Genomic DNA, 8,234 nt, shown 5'->3' with positions numbered 1-8,234 from the left:
ATACTGCTAGAAGCATTTTGGAGGGTATCCAAGAGAATTCCATCCTACAAAAATATAGGGCTCTTTGCAGATCAATGTTTGAGGATGCTGTACCAGACACAGCTAATTATCCCATACTAGATGTTTCTCTGCCTCTTCTTGTAGCAGTAGAACCCCTACTTCTCGTGGGGGCGCACACCTACCACTGTAGAGATTATATTTCCCAGACTCTCACAAGCCAGGTGTGGCCGCGTGGCCAAGTTCTGGCCGGTGGGTGTGAGCAAAGGTGATGTGCAACTTCTGGGGTATATACACTTAGAGGTAAGGGGCCTTCTGTCCTGTCCCCCGCCACCACCTTCCAATGGCTGGGATCTGGACCTAGACGAGATGGTGCTGAGTATCTTTGACCACGTAGACAAGACAGAAGACAGAAGGGATCTGCACCCCTGACAGAGCAGAGGCACCCTGGCAACCCAGTACTGCTTACACCCCTACGGACAACCTGAGAGATCTCTTCTATCTTGTTTAAGCACCTGTTACTGTGGTCCTTTTTTTTTTCTTTTTTTTAAGATTTTATTTATTTATTCAGGAAAGACACACACAGAGAGGCAGAGACATGGGCAAAGGGAGAAGCAGGCTCCATGCAGGGAGCCCAGTGTGGGACTCGATCCTGGGACTCTAGGATCACACCCTGAGCTGAAGGCAGACGCTCAACCGCTGAGCCACCCAGCTGCCCCGTGGGTCCTTATTAAAGCAACCAAACTGTTTATCCTAGCTAGCCCAGGTAGCACATTGTTTACAGGTTGTTTTATTTTTATTTTGTTTGTTTGTTGTTCTTAGTTTATTAATCTTCTCATGAAATATCTGCCCAATCACCACAAAGTCACTGCACAATCTTTACTCTTTCTGTTGTCCAATGTCCAGCTCCCTTGTCGTCAGTGCCAACAGTGACTTTTGCAACCCTACCCTTGACTTTCTTTATTCTGTTCTTGCATTCCTTTCGCTGATTCCTTGAGGTCTTTTTCTTCTCATGCAGGCCATGTCTTGCAAGTCTATGTTTGGGTTCATTTTTCTTTGCATAATCCAAGGAATCATAAATCGTGCCAAAGCCAGTTGTCTTGCACCACCAAAATGGGTTCTGTATCCAAATACAAAAATGACATCTGGTGTGGTCTTGTACATTTTGGCTAGTTTTTCCCTAATTCCTGTCTTAGGTACTATTGCCTTTCCAGAGTGAAGAACATCAATGAGCGTTTGTTTCTGCTGCAGTAGGCGGTTGGTCATGGACTTCCTGATCTGGAGAGTTACTGTGTCGTTCATGATGGCAGCCAGGCTTCAAGCAGCCAGGGAGAAATAGCTATTTTTCTTTTTTAAAGATTTTATTTTTAAGTAATCTCTACATCCAACGTGAGGGTTCGAACTTATAACCCTGAGATCAAGAATCGCATGCTCCACTGATTGAGCCAGCCAGGAGTCCCCAGGTTGTTCTGTTTTTAATGGAAACACCACAATATCCATCAATAACAGAATGAGAAAAGAAACCATGCTGGCTGTGTACACTTGAGTACGTGAAGTCATTACAAAAAGAGTGAAATAGATGTGTTATGTACACTGGCTTGGAACAATGTCCCTGATATAATATTAAAATGAAAAAGGCAAGTGACAGGACAGTGAAGAAGATACTGGTTTGCTGGGTTTCCTGGAACCAGTCATTTCCTTCCTCCCCTGTAGAGGCTACAGAGAACACGTTCGCCCTTGCCTTGGACAGAGTGGTGCTGTGAGCGAGGAGGCCCCAAACTGTGGCAGCCTTTTTGTGCCATGTGGGAAGATCCTAGAGCTGGTAAAGGGGGGAGAGGAGCAAACACAGTGGAGCCTAAAGAGAAAGGCCACACCTCCAAAGACAGAGAACAGAGAACCAGGTCTGTGAGGACACCGAGTGGCTGCCTCAAGTCCAGGCTTGTCCAGTACCTGAATCTTCACACTCCATTTGCTTGTGGGGTTTAGTCAATTTTAGCTAGGTTTCCTTTCACTTCAAAAAGAAGACTCTTTAGAAGGCTGAGGGCATTTGTTATAGCTTCATTTATAAGCAACATATTAGAAAATCTAAATTCCCCTTTTTAAAAAAAGGATTACAGAAGTAATGGTACTTCTAACCATGCAATGCTATGCAGCCAAAATTTTCACAAAAAATAACTCTATCTGTGGTGATATGAAAAGATATACCCAAGATAGATCATTAAATGAAAAAAAGAAGTGCAGAAGATTATGTAAAGTACGCCACCATTTGTGTGAGGAAAAATAATGCATAAACTTACATGTTTATACAAGTGCTTGAAATATCTCTTGAAGGATACTCAAGAAGTTGATAACACTGGGGACCTGTCTAGCTAGGAAACTGAGAAGGATGCTTATTTTGCACTGTACACCCTTTTTTCCTTTTTAAATTTCATACCATGTGCATGTAATGCCTGTTCAAAAAATAAAGTCGCTTTAAAAAATTCTTTTTTAAAGGGGAAAAAAAAAACCACGCCACCTCCTAAATGATAGAGTAGGCACACGGGAATATTTATAACTGTCACACGCACCCACATGCACACACAAGTTGTGTGTCTACATGTTCCAAAAAGTCTGGAAGGATATGCACCAAAGTGGCCACAGCGGTTTCCACAGGGACAGGAGCTGGAGCGTGTGTGCAGGCAGCCGGGAATGATTTACCAGCTGAAAGGTCACTCCACGCTGACATTTCTTGCAGGCGCTGTTCTTAATGTTAGAAACTTCAAGTCATTTCATCCTTACCCTAGCAGCTTTGGAAGAGCAGCTCCATCACCCTAAATTAACAGGTGGTGGGACACCTGGGTGGCTCAGTGGTTGAGCTTCTGCCTTCGGCTCAGGACATGATCCCAGGGGTCCTTGGGATGGCTACCCACAGGGAGCCTGCTTCTTCTCCCTCTGCCTATGTCTCTGCCTCTCTCTTGAATAAATAAATATTAAAAACAAACGAACAAACCAAAACAAACAAAAAACCAGGTGGCAATGTCAAGGGCCCAAAGGGGTTCGCTCACCTGCTCAGAAACCTGTGGTTCTCCACCGAGCCTGGGGCTGGTGAGCTGTGGGGCCAGTTGAACACCTCCCTCTGGGGCACTAACCCCGCCCTGCCGGCTCCTAGGTGGGGCTGCAGGGGCCCCAGGGCCATGCACCGACGGGTGGAAATCCCTCCCAGCCCTCTCACCCCTGAACTCCTTCCTATGCCACCACTGAAAGCGTGGCGACCCTCACCCATGTCTTTCTTCTCTCCTTTTGCATGTGGCAGCCAGAAATCACCCCCAGCCCCCCACTTTATCTCAGCTGGAAAATAGGAACCCGGAGGCCGTTGGGGCCCCCACCCCACTGCCTCGTGCTTAAGCTCTGCTCACATGCCCCATGGATCTTGGGAAATGTAAGGTGAACAGTTAGTAAGGTCTAGTGCTGATGAGGTTAGGAGGAAGAGGGTGCTCTTGTGGGGAGGATGGTGCTTTGGGGCGGACAGTTGTAGACAAACCGACCCGTTAAGGAATGTGCATACTCTCAGAACCAACCGTTCCACTTTTAGGACGATATCCTACAGAAATACTTGAACAAGTGTGCTGTCGGCAGGCAGCATTCCCGTAATAGTTATGGGCTGTGAAATTCTATGCAGCTGTCAAAAGGAATAAAGTAGCTCTGACTTATGAACAGGCACAGAGGATGCCCATGGTGCTGTGTAAAAGATAAGCTGTAAAGCAAGATGGAGAGTGCAACCCAAGTTTAAAGAGAAAACAACAACAAAATAGACACAATGTGGAAATACGTATATATAGAAAATGGTCTGAAAGGATGTACACCAAAATGATAATACTGGAAAGCAGAATTAGGGAGGACATGGGAGAGAGGGAGAACTTTTCATTTTTTATCTGTATATTTCAATATTATCCATATTTTTATAAGAATATTTCATTTTGGGGGGATCCCTGGGTGGCGCAGAGGTTTGGCGCCTGCCTTTGGCCCAGGGCGTGATTCTGGAGACCCAGGATCGAATCCCACGTCGGGCTCCCGGTGCATGGAGCCTGCTTCTCCCTCTGCCTGTGTCTCTGTCTCTCTCTCTCTCTCTGTGACTATCATAAATAATAAATAAAAATTTAAAAAAATTAAAAAAAAAGAATATTTCATTTTGGGGATCCCTGGGTGGCGCAGCGGTTTAGCGCCTGCCTTTGGCCCAGGGCGCGATCCTGGAGACCCGGGATCGAATCCCACGTCGGACTCCCGGTGCGTGGAGCCTGCTTCTCCCTCTGCCTGTGTCTCTGCCTCACTCTCTCTCTCTCTCTCTCTCTCTCTGTGACTATCATAAATAAAATAAATAAATAAATAAATAAATAAAATAAAATAAAATAAATAAAAGTAAATGTATCTTTATAAAAAAAATATTTCATTTTGGGAGCACCTGGGTGGCTCAGTCAGTTAAGCATCTGCCTTTGGCTCAGATCATGATCCCAGGGTCCTGGGATACAGCCCCACATTGAGCTCCCTGCTCAGCGGAGAACTTGCTTCTCCCTCTCCCTCTGCTGCTCACCCTGGTTGTGCTCTCTTTCTCTGTCAAATAAATAAATAAATAAATACATAAATACATAAATACATAAATACATAAATACATAAATAAAAGAATATTTCAGTTTTGTAATTACACTTAAAAACTTAGTAACGGGGCAGCCCCGGTGGCTTAGCGGTTTGGCGCCGCCTTTGGCCCAGGGGTGTGATCCTGGAGACCCAGGATCGAGTCCCACATCAGGCTCCCTGCATGGAGCCTGCTTCTCCCTCTGCCTATGTCTCTCTCTCTCTCTCTCTCTCTCTCTCTCTCTGTTGTCTCTCATGAATAAATAAATAAAATCTTTTTTAAAAAAAACCAATTTAGTAACAGGGATACCCGGGTAGCTCAGCAGTTGAGCGTCTGCCTTTGGCTCAGGGTGTGATCCCGGGTCTAGGGATCAAGTCCCTTCTTGGGCTCTTTGCAAGGAGCCTGCTTCTCCACCTGTGTCTCTGCCTCTCTGTGTCTCTCATGAATAATCTTTAAAAAACAAACAAGCAAAAAACAAGCAAACAAACAAACTTAGTAAGAATACATGAACTTTTCATGGTCCAAGTAACAGCTTACCTACTGACCCTACTCCCTTATCTGTCCATCCTGTCCATACAGTCTTCTCTGTTCCTTCTACCATTTGCTATCTTTGGGCCTCAGACCCCTGAGCTGGCTGCAAGACCCCAGAGCCACATCCAAACCATGCTCACTAATCCCTCCTTAATCTCGGCTCCCCAGCAGCTCAAACCAGCTGCTGTCTCCTGTGAGAGGTGGGCAGGAGTTCCCTTGGTTGATGACCATCATAAAAAGAGGAGCAGAAAAAAAAAAAAAAAAGAAGAAGAGCAGCTGTGGCCCTATGGATGCTCAGAGCTCCAGGACATGGGGCCCAGCTTCTCCCTAGACAGCATATTTCTTCCTCTCCTCCCTGACACACACAGTGTTATCAAAGCTGATTGTGTGGGACTCAGAGATGGTTTTGACCAATGCTCTCACCTGGCAAGTGAGGACGCTGCATTCAGGCCAAGCCTTTGTCATCTGCTTCTCTCCAAGTGGGGAGAATATTCAGAGACTGAAGACTCACGTTGTTAACTGCTCAGTAAAGGGATTGCATCAGACAAGCAGCTGTGTACACCCATGGTTCTCAGGCATGATGGCACACTGGAATCACCGCGGCAGATCTGTGGACAACTAACATCTAGATCGTACCCGCAGAGGTTCTTTTTTTATTTTCACTGGAAGGTGGCCTGAACACTGGGATTCCGTTACTCCCCGGGTGTTTCCAATGAACAGCCATAAATGAGAACCACTGGTTAATGTGTTGTGATGTGTGTGTGTGTACACCTAATATGTGCAGAAATAACCCATGGGTGGGAACCCCCCCACACACACACAATATGCAAAACTGGATTTCCCAATTTGCAAAGTAACGTGTACTGCTGAGGTCACCCGAAAAGCAAGCCACCCCTCAAAAGTGTCATATTTAAAAAGTGAAAAGGTCGTCATAGGGAAAATCAGAATCTTTATTGGGCTTTTTTTTTTTTTTTGCTTATTTTCTGATGTGGTTTTTCTTCTATTACATGTGGAGGGAAGGCGCCTCACAATCCTTTCCAAGCTGAGCCCTGATCGGGCCCCATACATCCACAAAGAGGACTGTTTGCCCAGAATGGTGCTCAGGTTTTGTGGTAGAAGCATCCAGGAGAACAGTGCTCCCATATCTGCGGGTGGCCCATGCATTTTGGGTTCTGGCCTCAGGGCAAGGTGCACATATGTATGACTTATACGTGTCGGCCTGCCTGAAGCAGATGAGAGTCCGCCAACCTCCAGGTCATTTCTAAATCTAGGTTTGTGAGTCAGGTATACAAAGCGAGTCTAGAGGAAGACCTTGCGAAAGTCCTATGAGGAATTGATTAGTTGATTTTGATCTGAGCAATCAGGGAAAGCTTCCTGGAAGAGATAACATTTGAACTCTGCCTTTAAAGATGAGGATTGGGCAGCCTGGGTGGCTCAGCGGTTTAGCGCCACCTTCGGCTCAGGCCGTGGTCCTGGAGACCCAGGATTGAGTCCCACATCAGGCTCCCTGCATGGAGCCTGCTTCTCCCTCTGCCTGTGTCTCTGCCTCTCTATGTCTCTCATGAATAAATGAATAAACTTTTTTTTTTTTTTTAAAGATGAGGGCAGCCCAGGTGGCTCAGCGGTTTACCGCCTGCCATCAGCCCAGGGTGTGATCCTGGAGACCCAGGATGGAGTCCCACGTCGGGCTCCCTGTATGGGGCCTGCTTCTCCCTCTGACTGTGTCTCTGCCTCTCTCTCTCTCTCTCTCTGTGTCTTTCGTGAATAAATAAATAAAAATCTTAAAAAAAAAAAAAAAAGATGAGCAGGATTTAAGAAGGAAAGGAGGCAAAGAAGGTAGGGCTGCTAGGGCTGTCCCGTTCCTTCTCTCCACCTTCTCCTCCTTGACCTCAGAGAACCAGGCTGTGACTCAGGAGCCTTCTGCAGCGTGAGGGCTCTGGAGTGGCCAGGAAAGAAGGCAGAGGATCCCTCCCTCTCACCTCCCACACCTATTTCACCTCCCAGTGTGACTACCTGCCCCATAGCTGAGCATGTGTAACAGGACCAGGTGGGCTCAGCCCTGGTCTCCTCTGCCCTGGTTTATTTATTTTTTTAAGGATTTTATTTATTTATAAGGCATTTATAAAAAATATTTTTTTATTTATAATAAAAAATTATTTTATACACAGGCAGAGGGAGAAGCAGGATCCATCCCAGGTCTCCAGGATCACACCCTGAGCCGAAGATGTCGCTAAACCACTGAGCCACCTGGGCTGCCCCTCTGCCCTGGTTTAGACCCTCCATGTCCTTCAGAAGCATCAGAGCATCAGAGCTCCAAGTCAGAGCGGTGAAATGCCCTTAGGCCTTCCTTGTAGGCCTTGGGGCCAGAATCTCAACCTGCCGCAGAAAGACCTAGAGAGCTTTAAAATAGCCAGGCGCCAGGACCCCAGCCACACCTGCAGCATCTGACTGTCCTGGGGTGGGGTAGGTGCTTCATGAAGGTCCTTCCAGGGCTGCTGATGGCCAGCCAGGACTGAGAGCCGTGGCCAGTGCCAAATGGTAGGGGAGAGAGGATAGGAGACAAGATGGAAGGGAGCGACAAGGTGGGGAGCGACAGCTGCCCAGGGGAAAAGCTCAGAGGCTCTGAGACAGGTGGAGTACAGGACCAGCAGGGAGGTGCTCTAGGGAAAACAAATGCGCAGCAGGCAGCCCCTGAATTCTGCTTCTGTTTCCCAGGCTCTCAGGGCAGGACCAGGGACAAATGCTCACCACCAACCAACGGAGAAAGACACAAAGGCCCCCAAAGAGGGCCTCTTCCTTTCTATAGTTGGTGGTCCCGTGAGAGCAAACATGATGTCCTTTGGTCACTACCATCTCCCCAGTGCCTGGCACGTAGTAGATGTTCAGTAAATACTAGTCGAATGAACTGGCTGGATGAATTTGTAACCCCAGACCTTTACCTGTGTCAGGACTGTCACGGTTTTCTCAGTCTGTGGGTTTCCTGAACAGAAACAGGAGCGAAACAGTGGAGCTGAGAACTTTGGGAAAGCAGGAGGGTGTTTGGCTTGGGTTCCCTCTCCATCCTCCCACTGACTCTGCTTCCTTGGTGTTTTGCATT

General features: G+C 47.0%; 1 pseudogene; it reads right to left on the bottom strand.

The window, feature by feature from the left end:
• Nucleotides 1-862: 862 nt before the first annotated feature.
• LOC121492508 lies at nt 863-1,299 on the bottom strand (annotated as a pseudogene).
• Between the last annotated feature and the right edge of the window lie 6,935 nt (nt 1,300-8,234).

This window comes from Vulpes lagopus, chromosome 6 (assembly GCF_018345385.1).
Source record: "Vulpes lagopus strain Blue_001 chromosome 6, ASM1834538v1, whole genome shotgun sequence".
Lineage (NCBI taxonomy): Eukaryota > Metazoa > Chordata > Mammalia > Carnivora > Canidae > Vulpes > Vulpes lagopus.
This window is presented reverse-complemented; position numbering and strand designations above follow the sequence as displayed.